Genomic DNA, 12,719 nt, shown 5'->3' with positions numbered 1-12,719 from the left:
AGACAGAAGCGTGTACAGTATGAGCCAATCAGTGGCAGTAATGACAGAGCATGCGCTGTTACGCAAAAACCGCGAGAGTGAAGCCGCGGAAGTCGAAGCGCGAAGTGGCGAGGGTTCACTGTATAGTTAGCATTTTTAATTGTCAGTTTATCCAAGGTTCAAATAAAGCAGGGAATGCATTTTTGTTGTTTTGTTTGTTAAGGTTGCTTGGTAAGACCTCCACATTTAGAGCAATACCTAGTTGTTCCATGTTTTTGAGTTGATCTGAACCTGTATGACAGAGTATAAATCCCCCTCCCAAGGTTTTTCTAGATTGTATTCATTAAGTGTGTAGATACCCAGACATTTCATCTCCTGAAACAGCTGGTGGATTTAAAATAAATAGTAGTGCTCAGTATATATTGCTTAATGAATTAATTACTTATGAACCTCTAAATCTACTTAATTGATAAAAGTACATTTCATTCAAGATGCTAAAACATTATGATTATTTATTTACAAAAAGAATCATATCATGAACCAGACTTATGATGTGCCAAGCTTTGTTCTTATAATTTTACTCTTGCTGATAATTTTAATTGAATCTTCAAGAAAATGTCTTTGGTGGGGTCAGCTAGGTACTATTATTTTCCCCTTAGTAAATACAAGATTGCGCAACTGTCACTTTTCCCTCAAGATAGCTCATATCCACTAGGTGATAAATCATCTCACAGAGAGATAAACTCAGGAATATAATATTATTTGTATATTAAATGTGCCTCGAGTAACAAAATTCACTGCCCTCAAGTTGGTTCCAAACGCACAGCTACCCTGTAAGACAGAGTGGAACTGCCCGTGGAGTTGATGAGACTCGAATCTTGGAAGGAGCAGCAGCCTCATCTTCCCCCTCAAAGCAATGGATGGCTCTGGACTGCTGTCCTCATGGCTAGCTGCTCCATTTGTAGCCCCTATGCCACACAGACTCCTTTACACAGGTTTACAACCTAATACTCTCTGGTACTGTCGGATAACTTGTGGAAACCCTATAGGTCGGTTCTCTTCTATCCTATAGGGTTTCTGTGAGTTGGAATGAACTCAATGGAGAATGAACTTGACTGGGGTGAGTAAAATGTAATAAGAAATCTCTTAAATAAAAATACATAAATATTTTGTTCCTTAAACACATAATCTTTCACCTCCCCTGAGTCGAACTCACTCCCCTCTGGAGATAATTTTTGCATCTGTAAGACATCATCCGTTTAATTCATGAAGAATTGGAAATTTAATTATGTTGAATATTTAGTTACACTATTCAGGAATATACTAAAGTATAAATATTTTGGTTATTTGGTCATTTTTTTACCTCAGATAACCTACATACAAAGTTTGTCTCATCTACATTTGTGTTTCAATGCTAATAATATTTGTAAGAAAAATTGTTCTCAAGTTTTGCCTTGAGAAGTCTATGAAATGAGACTCAATTTTAGCTCATGATTTAACCCCCACCCTAATAAGACAGAGTGGATCAATTCTGATCTATTGTATCCTGTGGAAGTTTTTCTTTTTGATTAAGATATTCTAATTCTATGTGTTGACATTTGTCTTAGATAGTGACTACTACTAGATATTGTCATATATTGGACACTGCTTTGTTACTGTATTACTCAAGTCATTAAAACATGATCCTTCTCATTAAATATAGAATTATTCAGTATTTTCATAAATGATCCTTTCAAAAAACACTATGTCAAAATGATAGTGATTTAATTGTAATTATTTAGAAATTTAGGTCCTAGATTATACATTTATTAATTTTTCAGAAATGTGCTATTTCAGAGTTTTACATATTAATATATTACTGTTTCTTTTTTAAATGTTTAAATATACCTTATTATATATCAAAATTAATTTTCCATATCTTATAGCTTTACAAAAGTGCTTACAAAAGCTATTTTGTTTATCTTTATATTTTTAAACATAATTTAAGGATATAATTTACTTATAATTTTCCCTTTGTTGATAGGCAAATATTAATCCTTTTATTATTGCAAACTACATAAGCCCAAACCAAATCCATTACCATCTTGTGGGTTCCTAATTTCAAGGACCCTGTGGGATAGAACGGAACTGACTCAGGATTTTCAAGGATGTAACTCTTTCTGGGAGCAGACTACTACATCTATTCCCCATGGCGGGCTCATGGGTTGGAACTACCAACCTTAGGGTTACCTTCTGAGAGCTTTAACCACTGTTCCACCAGGACTCACTCACAGAGTACACAGTGGTACACACATTCATCAAGATTCCTTCAGATGAAAAACAGTAACAACAGATTTCAAATTCATGACACATTGGTCAAGGACCAGTTGTATTATCATGTGGATTGTGATAAGAGTTGTATGAGCCCCTAATAAAATGATTAAAAAAAAAAAACAATGCGGGGGAAAAAAAAGGCAGCTTATTTTGTAAAAGTGAAATAAAATAAAAATGAAACACAGAACTTGGGGGTTGGTTTGACATGAAGGTACAGTGAAGCACAGCTTGTTTATCAGTCTGACAAGGAGAGGGCCAGCTGGCTAATTAAGTGAACCTAATTTAAACTAATGATGTAGAATCTCAAGATAATGTGCTAACGGCTGGAGAAGACCACTGATGATACTTAAGAATTCTCTGGCGGTGTGAGTATAAGCCACGTCTGCATCCAAGCAGAAAGAGATTTTGCTCTATGGAGGACAAAATGAGGTCAGTTGTTTACTAATCTTTTATACAGAAAACAGCTCCTGTCCTGTCAGTCTGACAAAACGTTTAATAGGAAGGAGAGCAGTAAGTGAAACAGTTTGACGTTTAAGGCTTCAGTGAGGTGATTCATTGCAGTTAAAAAAAAAAAGTGTGACCCTTTAGTTTTTCATTGAAGATAATGATTATTTCTATGTATCTCCCAAAACAAGTATACAAGAATTCTCCTATTTCTCAAAATATATAAAATATTTTTATCAAGAAAATATTTTTTAAAAAAGAAAATATTTTAATGATAAAATGTTTCAAGCTCAGTTCACATTTTAAACTGTGTAGTCTCACATATGCATTAACTACCCATCCACATAATCAAATACATTAAAAAGGTCAGGAATATATTTATTTTCCTGAGATAAAAGAAGATGAAATACCAAGGACTTAATTTAACTGGCTTAAAAAGAGCAAGAGCGAAAGATTAAAATTTTAAAAGTGCCACATTGTTGTTTTCTTTCTCTTTTTATGTCTGTTAAAGAAAAGGGCATTTTGATGTTGGACTTTAACTACAGTATCTCTTGTGTTTTTCTGGAGACGAATAACTGAATTTACCATATAGCGAGGGGTGTTAGTTGTCTCTGCATCATACACTCTGATGAGAAAAAAATAAGTAAAGAGGATAGAGTGAACAGGAGGCGTTACATCATTTAGAATCAAAGAAAATGAAAACCCAGAAAACTAAGGGTGTTGCCGTAGTTTTGATTAAACTCCAGTTCATCATGACCCCAGAAGACAGAGCAGACGGCTCCACGGTGCTTCCAAGTACCAGCCCAGCACTGCAACCAATGTGCCACCAAAGCTCATTGTATACAAAGAAGAAGTTTTTAAAATCCGGCCTCAATTGAGTAAATATTCCCAAAACAACTTTTGCACTTCGTTTTGTAAAACTAACTTTACATTTTGATTTAAATTTCAAATGCAGGGCTCTCTGTTCTTAGATACCAACCAAGGCTTAAATCACAGGTAGAGGTGATTTTCTGAATGTTGTGAATGCACTAGGTTGAAATATTCTCTTTCTACATTTTTCAAGCTCCATTTTCTAGGATTATTAACATATTACAGAGCTCTAAAGTACAGGATATTTTGAAAATTAAGAAATATGTTTTTAATTTAATGTTGTAAGATAAGTATTTTGAAGTATAAAAGAATAATCAGTAGGCTAACCATAATTCAACTTAAATCTGTCATTTTATATGCTATTGTAGACTAATGCTCACATAACACCGATCTAAACCAAACCACACCTGTTGCCAAGTCATCGGATTTGAATCATAAGTAGCCTTTAGGACAGAGTAGAAATGTTTGGTGGACAAGTGAGCTAAGTAATCAAATTCTTGTTTGTGTGTGTGAGAAAGACCAGGGAGTCTGCTTCTGTAAACTTCAGAGGCAGTACCATTCTGTCCAACAGGGCCACTGTGTGCTGGGATCAATTCTAAGGCAGTGGACTATTTATGGAAACAGAATTCCACATCTTTCTCTTGCAAATAAGCTAGTAAGTAAGAATGGCTGACCTTTTAACAGTTGAATACTTACCCCCTTACCATATCTCATCACATAATAATCCAACGCCTTTGAACTGATTCTGACTCACAGTGATCACAAAGAATTGAGTGGAAAAGATCACACATTTTGTTTTAAAAGAAACCTCAAATGCATCAGTAGCCTAAGTCTACCATTGGAGGTTGCTAGTCGCAGTCAACAAGAGGCTGCTAATTGAAATGTGGTTTAAATCCACCAGCAGCTCTTGGGGAGAAAGATGAGTCTGTTAAGTTCCAGTCAAGATTTAATCTAGGAACTGTATTGGAAATTACTCAATAGTAGTGGGTTTTAGGCTTCAGGAAGTTACTTCAGTGCTTACACTTTAGGCGGTAAATCACAGATGGGCAGTTCAAACCTACCAGCCACTGCAAGAAAGACAAACGGAGCTGTCTAGTTCTGAAAAGAAGTACACTCTCAAAAACCCTAAGGGGCATTTCTATTCTGCTATATTGGGCCATTATGATTCAAAATCAACTCGAGGGCAATTAGTGAATAGGCATCCAGGCTGAATGCAACAAGTATAGAAATTCTCATTTCATAAACGAAGGTGATCTTTACAATGGTATACAACAAACTGTCACAAAAAGGCCCAAATCATTACAGCTGCTACTCTCATTGTTGTCATCAAGGGATTCCGTAGCCTCCATAATCCCAAAGTTTCCCTCCCTCAGTTACAGTCCCAGAAACTCACAGGGGGCTGTTCTACCCTGTCCTATCAAGTTGCTGAGAATTTCTGACAGGGCCCAAGGTTGAAAGGCGAGGCGGCCAATGGGCAGCCTAGTGGGTCTAAGCGTGGCCGCCCACATTGAATTAACCAGAACCCGACCAGATGAAGATATGTGAGCTTGTGAAGTGGTATATATTGTTGCTGACTTTATGGATGACCTGTCCTGATTTGACTTTGTTTATCAATGTGGACTCAAAAGTTCCAACTGGAATGAAGGTTCTTCACATCAGAGAACATGCTCGGCTCCTCACAGCACAGAGGTGACAGAAAGGCTAGGTAGGAACGGAACACCCAAAATGGGTTGATAACGGCCTGCAGTGGCCCGCTTACAAGCTTTCATTGGTGGGAAATATTTTGACAGAATTATGGTGTAGGAATTCACGTAACTGCAATTGTTAGGCATAGCCCATTTTTGTTTAGTTAAACATAGAATATTATGTTTAATGAGACTGGCACATTTTGATTGTAAGCATTTCAGTTTTATCCTGTATGGCACAAATATTTTCTTATTGTTTTGTTTAAAAATTATATATGGCTAAAGGGTTGTATAAAGGTGTCAAGTTGACAAAGGATGGTATGTGGTAGCAACATAATTTCATGTTGAAGGTTTTTAAAAGTATAGGGGTGGGGTCTATCAATCAAGTCACAGCCTGATGGTACCCCCTAGTAGGCATGGTCTTCTCATAAGGAGGGCCCTTGAATCCTCCCCTCGTTCTCTGACTTCACTTTCCTGCTGGTGAACCCCTCGGAGATCTGCCAGAGCCCTGTGATGAATTGTGCTATTGGATCCACACAACCTTGTACCCACCAGCCTGTGATTTTCCTGCACTCCGCATCATTGCATGTGCCTGTGTGACGCTGAAGAGGAACTTATGGACTAGTATCATAAAGTTGGACTGGCTGGGATGCTTTGCTAACATATAAAACTTTTTGATATATAACTCTTCCTTATACAAATATGAGTGCCCCTGGATTTGTTTCTCTAGTAAATCCAGCCTAACACAGACTGCTAACCACAAGGTCAGCAGTTCGAACCCACTAGCTGTTCCACTGGAGAAAGACGGGGCTATCAACTCCCATAAAGAGTTACAGACTCAGAAACTTACAGGGACCATTTTACTCTGTCCAACAACAGGGTCACTAGTGATGTTTGAGTTGCTTTTGGTTTTTGGTTTTTAAATGATAATCTGCATGTAGCTAGATTATCATTTATTAATACCAATATCTTTTTTCCCTTTCAGCTAGTTATTTAGGCCCATTATCTATTACTGTAATGATGGACATATTTATTGTTAATTTAATTTAATGGGCATATTTGATTCTAATCTACCATTTTAAGTTTCAGATAACTGCAATATAAGAAGTTCAAAGTCACCAGCCACTCTTCGGGAAAAGGATGAGGCTATCTTTTCCCATATAGATTAAAATTCAAATACTCAGCTCACCCAGGAACAGAATCCAACCCCAACTCAGCTACTCAACTCACATCCATCAAGTCACATCCAACTCATAGGGATCCTATCGAACAGGCTAGAACTGCCCCTTTGGCTTTGGAGAACCAAAGACTGTAGTGGGTTTGGAGAACAGAATGCCCTGTCTTTCTCCTGTGAGGTGGATGGTTGTTTCAAATGATGACCTTGCTGAGGTTAGCAGCCCAACCAACCAAGGCTTCTCCGTCAAGACTTACGGCTCTGCAAAGCAGCCTCTAGAGGTCACTGTAAGTTGACTTGATAGTACTTGGGAAGTTTTCATTAATTTTAACTTTTCTTGTTTTGTATTTTTATTTTTTGGTATCTTTTTCTACTGTATTTGTTTATATAAATTGTCGATTTGAATTTTATTCTCTCCTTGAACACATTTGAAATTTAATAAACGAAAGTAATAGAACATACAGCAACCTAACAAATATTACTACCATTATTGAATAACATGAGAAATCTTAACATTACATAGCAAATCATCCCTTTTCATGCTTATATGCTAAGGGCTGTACAATATTTAAACAATCTCACTGATATTTGTAACCTTAGTTTTCACTTTTCAAAAAGTCTCAAGCTTAAAATGTAGACTTTATTCTCATTATTGATAGTCGATCTTTTATTAGGTGACATTTTTAATACTTTTATTGTCAAGTAGTAGATCAAAGTTGTTGCTGTTGGTGTTGTAAGGTGCCATCAATTCCGTTTCACCTCACAGCCAACCTATAACTAACGGAACTAAGCCCTGCTTAGCCCTGCAGTATGCTCACAATTGCTCCTATGCTTGAGCCCAGCGATGCAGCCACGGTGTCAATTCGCCTCATCGAGGGCATGTGTCTGTGATGCTGCGCTCCACTTTATCAAACACGAGGTCCTTCTCCAGGGACTGGTCTCTCCTGATCATATGTCCAACGTATGTAGATGAAGTCTTGCCATCCTTGACTCTAAGGGGCACTCTGACCTCACTTCTTCCAATACAGATCTCTTTGTGGTGGTGGTCCTCCAGGGTACTTTCCGTATTCTTCTCCATTGCCACAATCCACATGCATGGATTCTTCTTAAGTGTTCTTACTCTATGTCCAACTTTTACTTGCATCTGAGGCAATGGAGAACACCATGGTTTGGGTACCTTAGTCTTCAAAGTAATGGCTTTTCTCTTGAACACATTTGCCGCAGATTTACCCAATGTAATGTGTTTTGTAATCTCTTTACTGCTGATGCCAGGAGCATCGAGAGCAGATCCATGCAAGGCAAAATCCTGACAATGTCAATGTTTTCTCCATGTATCATGCTGCTTTCTATTGGTGTAGGTTTGAGGATTTTGCTATACTTTACAATGATTTGTAATCTGTACATAAGGCTATAATCCTGGGTGATCAGCAAGTGCTTCAATCCTTCTTCACTTTCAGCAAGCATGTGTCCTCTGAATATTACAGGTTATTAATCAGCCTTTTTCAAATCTGATGTTTGTTGCTTCTTCATATAATCCAGCATCTCTGCTTATTTGCTCAGCACACAGAGTAAAGCTATAAATAGTTTTCTTTTCTTTTTTTTAGAAATAATTTTACTTGCGGCTCTTACAGCTCTTATAACATTCCGTACATCAATTATGTCAAGCACACTTGTATATGATGCCATCATCATTTCCAAAACATTTTCTTTCTACTTGACCCCTTGGTATCAGTTCCTCTCTTTTACCTTATTCAATAGAGTTTCCATAGTTTCAACCTCATGTATAGCTACAAGCTATATTGTGAAAAAATAATCAGAGCATCTGGATTGAATAAAAATGTTGGACACTGAATAAGGAAGCTTATAGAAGAACAGTTGCTTTTCACTTGTGGTGCTGGCGCAGAACACTGAAAGTGGCATGGATGGCCAAACAGCCAAACTGATCTGATGAGAAGAAGTAAGGTTACTGTGCTCCATAGAGGCAAGAAGGTCAAGTCTTTGTCTTACAGACTTTGGACATGTTGTCAGGAGAGACCAGTCCCTGGAGAAGAACGTCATGTTTGCTAAAGGGGAGGGGCTGTGACAATGAGGAAGGCCATTGAGGAGACGGATCAATGCAGGGGCTGCATCAATGCACTCAGGCACAGGGACAATTGTGAGGGTGGCACAGGAAACTGCAGGGCTTTGTTCTGTTGTGTATAAGGTACCTGTGGTCGGAGCTGACTCGATGGCACCTGACGACAACAGCAATATACAGATCGACTAAATATGGGGAGAGGATACACTCCTGATACACATTTTTCTTAATTTTAAACCACGCAATATACTTCGTTCTGCCTCTCGATCCGTGTCCAAATTCCTGATGAGCACAATAAAATGTCCCCATTCTTCTCAAGACTATCCATAGATTGTGATGATGTGCACAGTCAAATGCCTTGGTGTCATCAATAAAACATAAGTAAACATCTTCCTGGTAATCTCTGCTTTTAGCCAAGATCCATCCAGCATCAGCAATAATCTCCCTATTACGTGTCCTCTTCTCTGGCAGCTCCCTAATAATGGAGTGTTGCAACCTTGCTGGATGATCTTCAGGAAACATTGTCTGCATGTAATATCGATGATATTGTTCCATAATCTGAGCATTATTGAGTCCCCTTTCTTTGGAATGGGTACTCTTAATAATCTCTTCCAGTCTTTGGCCAATTAGCTGTCTTCCAAATTTCTTGGCATAGATGGGTAAGTGTGTCCAGTGTTTGACCAGCTTGTTGAAACATTTCAATCGGTGATGTAGTTAAAGTTTATCGTGTCAACATGGCCGATAAACACATGTGGGGTTACTGAAGGGTGGAGATAAATGGCTCGGTGAGCCTTGCCTTTCGAGATCTAGGGTCTCTTGCTTTGTAATGATTGAACCAGGGTGCAGCTGCCTTAGCCAGTTCCCTGCTTCAGCTTGCAAGGCCACTTCCTGAAAGACATCCCCAAGGAGACTCATGGACCTACCCTGAAGCAGCCCTGAGTGCTGGAGCAGCAGTGTGGAGACCCCTGCCAGCACTGAAATGCTTACACGTTCACTGACTCGGCTTTCCTCCTGCAGTCGGTGCCACTGTGTGTGTTTTGTGAGATGGAGGAGGGCTTTGTGGATTGGTGTCAGACATATGGGTTAATGCTGGACTTGTGGGCTTGGGCAGCACTGGGTGGGGATGTTTTCTTGCTGTGCACTTAATCTTTATATAAAACTCTCTCTTATACATGAGTTTCTGTGGATTTGTTTCTCTAAAGTACTCAGACTAAGACAATTGGTATCCCATCAATTCCTGGTGCCTTGTGTTTAGCTAATGCGGTCAATGCAGCTTGAACTTCTCTGTTCTGTGCCGTTGGCTCTTACTCAAATGCTACCTCCTAAGGTTTACTCCAAAACTCAAACGCCACACTCACTGGCTTGGAGTCAGGCTGACTCAGAGTGACCCCTGTGGGCTCCCCAGACGGTCACTGTTTATGAGAGTAGACAGTCCAGTCTTTCTCCTGAGAGGCTGCTACTGATCCTGAATTACTGACCATGTGGATCGCAGCCCAACTGGTACCCACGATGCTGTCTGGGCTCCTACCATGGGTTCCCTAGGCTGTGATGTTTATGAGAGCTGATAGCTGCATCTTTCACTCTCAGGAGCAGATTGTGGGCTTGAACCATTGATCTTGTGATTAGCAGTACAATGCTTAGCCACTGATATCCCCAAGGATCCCCTGAACTAGGAAAGGGGGGCTGCCTGAAGCAATGGGAGCAGGTTCTGTTCTGTTAGTGAAACCTGGAGCCCTTGGCAAAGGAGCTTTCATTCAACTTCCAGAGAGCATGGAAACAGTGCAGAGTCTGGAGGTGGGGTATTGCTCAGATGATCTCAAAGAATAGATCATTATCTTCAAGTGTCTGTTCCACAGGATTTTGACCTTGGTATCGGATCCCATTTTCTCCTTGCATTTACCCTATTTGCAATGGATGTCTATCTGGTGTGTCTGCTTTCAGTGTATTTTGGAAGAGGATAACCTGTACTCTGGATTGCACAAGTTCTCAAATGAAGAGTTCTTTTCCCTCAAGATGGAATATGTCAAATATCTCACTCATTTTTTTATTCAGATGCTTCAGAGAAGATGATAGTTTAAACCTGGGGTTGGCTTAATACTTCTGGCATGAGTTAACATACTAAATGTGGTTTTTAAGGGGACGAGGGAATGCCTTGTGTAAGCCAAAGGGTAGAATGTCATGGACTGAATTGTATGCCCACAAAATATGCGCTGTAAACTATAGCTTTGTCTATGGTTACAATTTACTTTGTGGAATGGGTTGTATGCCTCGTGTTAATAATTCAGGATTAGTGCAAAATAAATCTTTAATTAATCTCTTTTGCGATAGTATGGAGATGAAACAAGCAAGTGAGAGAAGGAGATGGGGAAAGAGATGCCAAGACACAAGAAGATACCCCAGGAGCAGGTCGAAGAGACAAGATTCTCCTCACAAGGCCGACAGAGAGAGGGGTCTTTTCTAGAATCACACTGTGCGTTCAGACTTCTAGCCTCATAAACTGTGAGGAAAAAATGTTTTTATTTGCTCAGGACACCCTCTTTGGTATTTCAATTATAGCAACACTAGATAACTGAGGCATATGGATAATGGATGCCAAAAATTAACAGAGAAATAAATAGTGGGGGGTTGTTATAAGTAGTGTCCGAAAAGAAGGTGGATGTTTGATTTAACTCTCAGAATGCTATAAAATGAAATAGTCAGTGCAACTGGTTCTGATGCTCTACATGGGACCATTAGATTGGGTATCCATGGTAACGTGTAACCCTACAGGCACTGGAGTTTTCTGGTCGAACGACCATACATCTTTTTATTCCTGGTCTTATGCTTCATTCTAATATTAGCACGAGAACCACTAAGTGCCCATCCACTGTAAACTTGTAGCCCTGCAGTTACCCAGGCTTTCTAGTAGGAATCTGTTTCTTCTTTCATTTGTGGGAACAAACACAGACACTCAATAATGTACAGAAGATGGGTGGCAAAGTGAACGAATAGATGAATGAATTCACATGAAATTGTTTAGGGGCATTGGATCAGAGTAAGGATAGAGAAGACTCTAACTTTAAACTACTTAGCAGATATTCTGTTTCTTGTCAGGAATTACGATAGGAAGGAGTACAAGCTACTTCAGGAGTCTCTATCAGCCATATATCGAAACAAAATGCATACATATATGTAAGCAATAGTTAGATCTCATTGTTCCATTGAAGTTGTGATAGCAAACAAGTATAACATACATCCATATACTTAGCCATGCTATTAATGTTTTATGTACATTAAATAATGCAATCCTTAGCTTCATGTGATGTTTTTCTTTATTGCCACCACTTAACAGATGCTATTTAGCTCATGAAACCATGGAAAGTATATTTCTACTGAAATGAGAATCAATATTCCCTAGTACATTAGGACCCTGACACTGAGGCCAGACTGCATATAGGTGCATATTGTGCTCTGAAAGTTGGTAACTGTACAGCTGAGTTTTACCGAATTTTTCACATTTCCCAGATGTGGATTTAGGAGAAACCAAAAAGTTAGTGGTTCAAGTCATAAATGTCAAGCCAGAAGATCATACAAATGTGACCATAGCAATATTTATTGGAGATATTTTCTTTATTATTGACCTGTGGTCATATGGCTTGGCTTGCTTTACTACCTTCTAGTAAAGCCAACTAAAGTAAAATATTCGAGGGGAGCCTTCTATTGCAGCTATTAGACAAGAAATATTTAACCCTTATATTTTGCATGACGCTTTAAAAACCAAACAATCAGAATCTTTTATCTTTGACAGAGGAGCCTTGTTCTTGTAGAGGTTACACGTTGTGCTCCTAAATGAAGGCCAGTAGTTGGATGCCATCAGCCACTGCCCTGGAGGAAGCCTGGGCTTTCTCCCCAATTTATAGTCTCAGAATCTCGCAGGGACAGCTCTACTCTGTCAACACGGTCTCTGTGAACCGGCACTGACTCTGTAGCAGTGAGTTTAGTGATCATCTTTGACTGAACTACTCTTGGCTCCAGGCAGAGCAAGCGATCATAGTAGAGATTGGAACTACTCGCTTTAATATTACCAGATGCCCATATAGTTAATTTCCGAAAGCAAAAAAATAAGTGAACTAATTTTCTAATTCATAAATTTCAAGGAAAGCAGAGGGCTTTTAAAAATTAAAAGATTTTCCAGTCT

General features: G+C 38.9%; 1 protein-coding gene across 1 annotated transcript in view; it reads right to left on the bottom strand.

Annotated features, from left to right (window-relative positions):
• Positions 1 to 12,719, bottom strand: part of FSTL5 (follistatin like 5) — a gene marked incomplete at its 3' end in the record, with an annotated part of 780,165 nt that overhangs the window by 93,370 nt on the left and 674,076 nt on the right. The window lies entirely within an intron of this gene.

Source organism: Echinops telfairi, unplaced genomic scaffold (assembly GCF_000313985.2).
Source record: "Echinops telfairi isolate 266 unplaced genomic scaffold, ASM31398v2 ScPeMD7_5868;HRSCAF=6743_0, whole genome shotgun sequence".
Classification (NCBI taxonomy): domain Eukaryota; kingdom Metazoa; phylum Chordata; class Mammalia; order Afrosoricida; family Tenrecidae; genus Echinops; species Echinops telfairi.
Note: the sequence above shows the minus strand (reverse complement) of the source record. Positions and strands in the feature narration are given on the sequence as shown.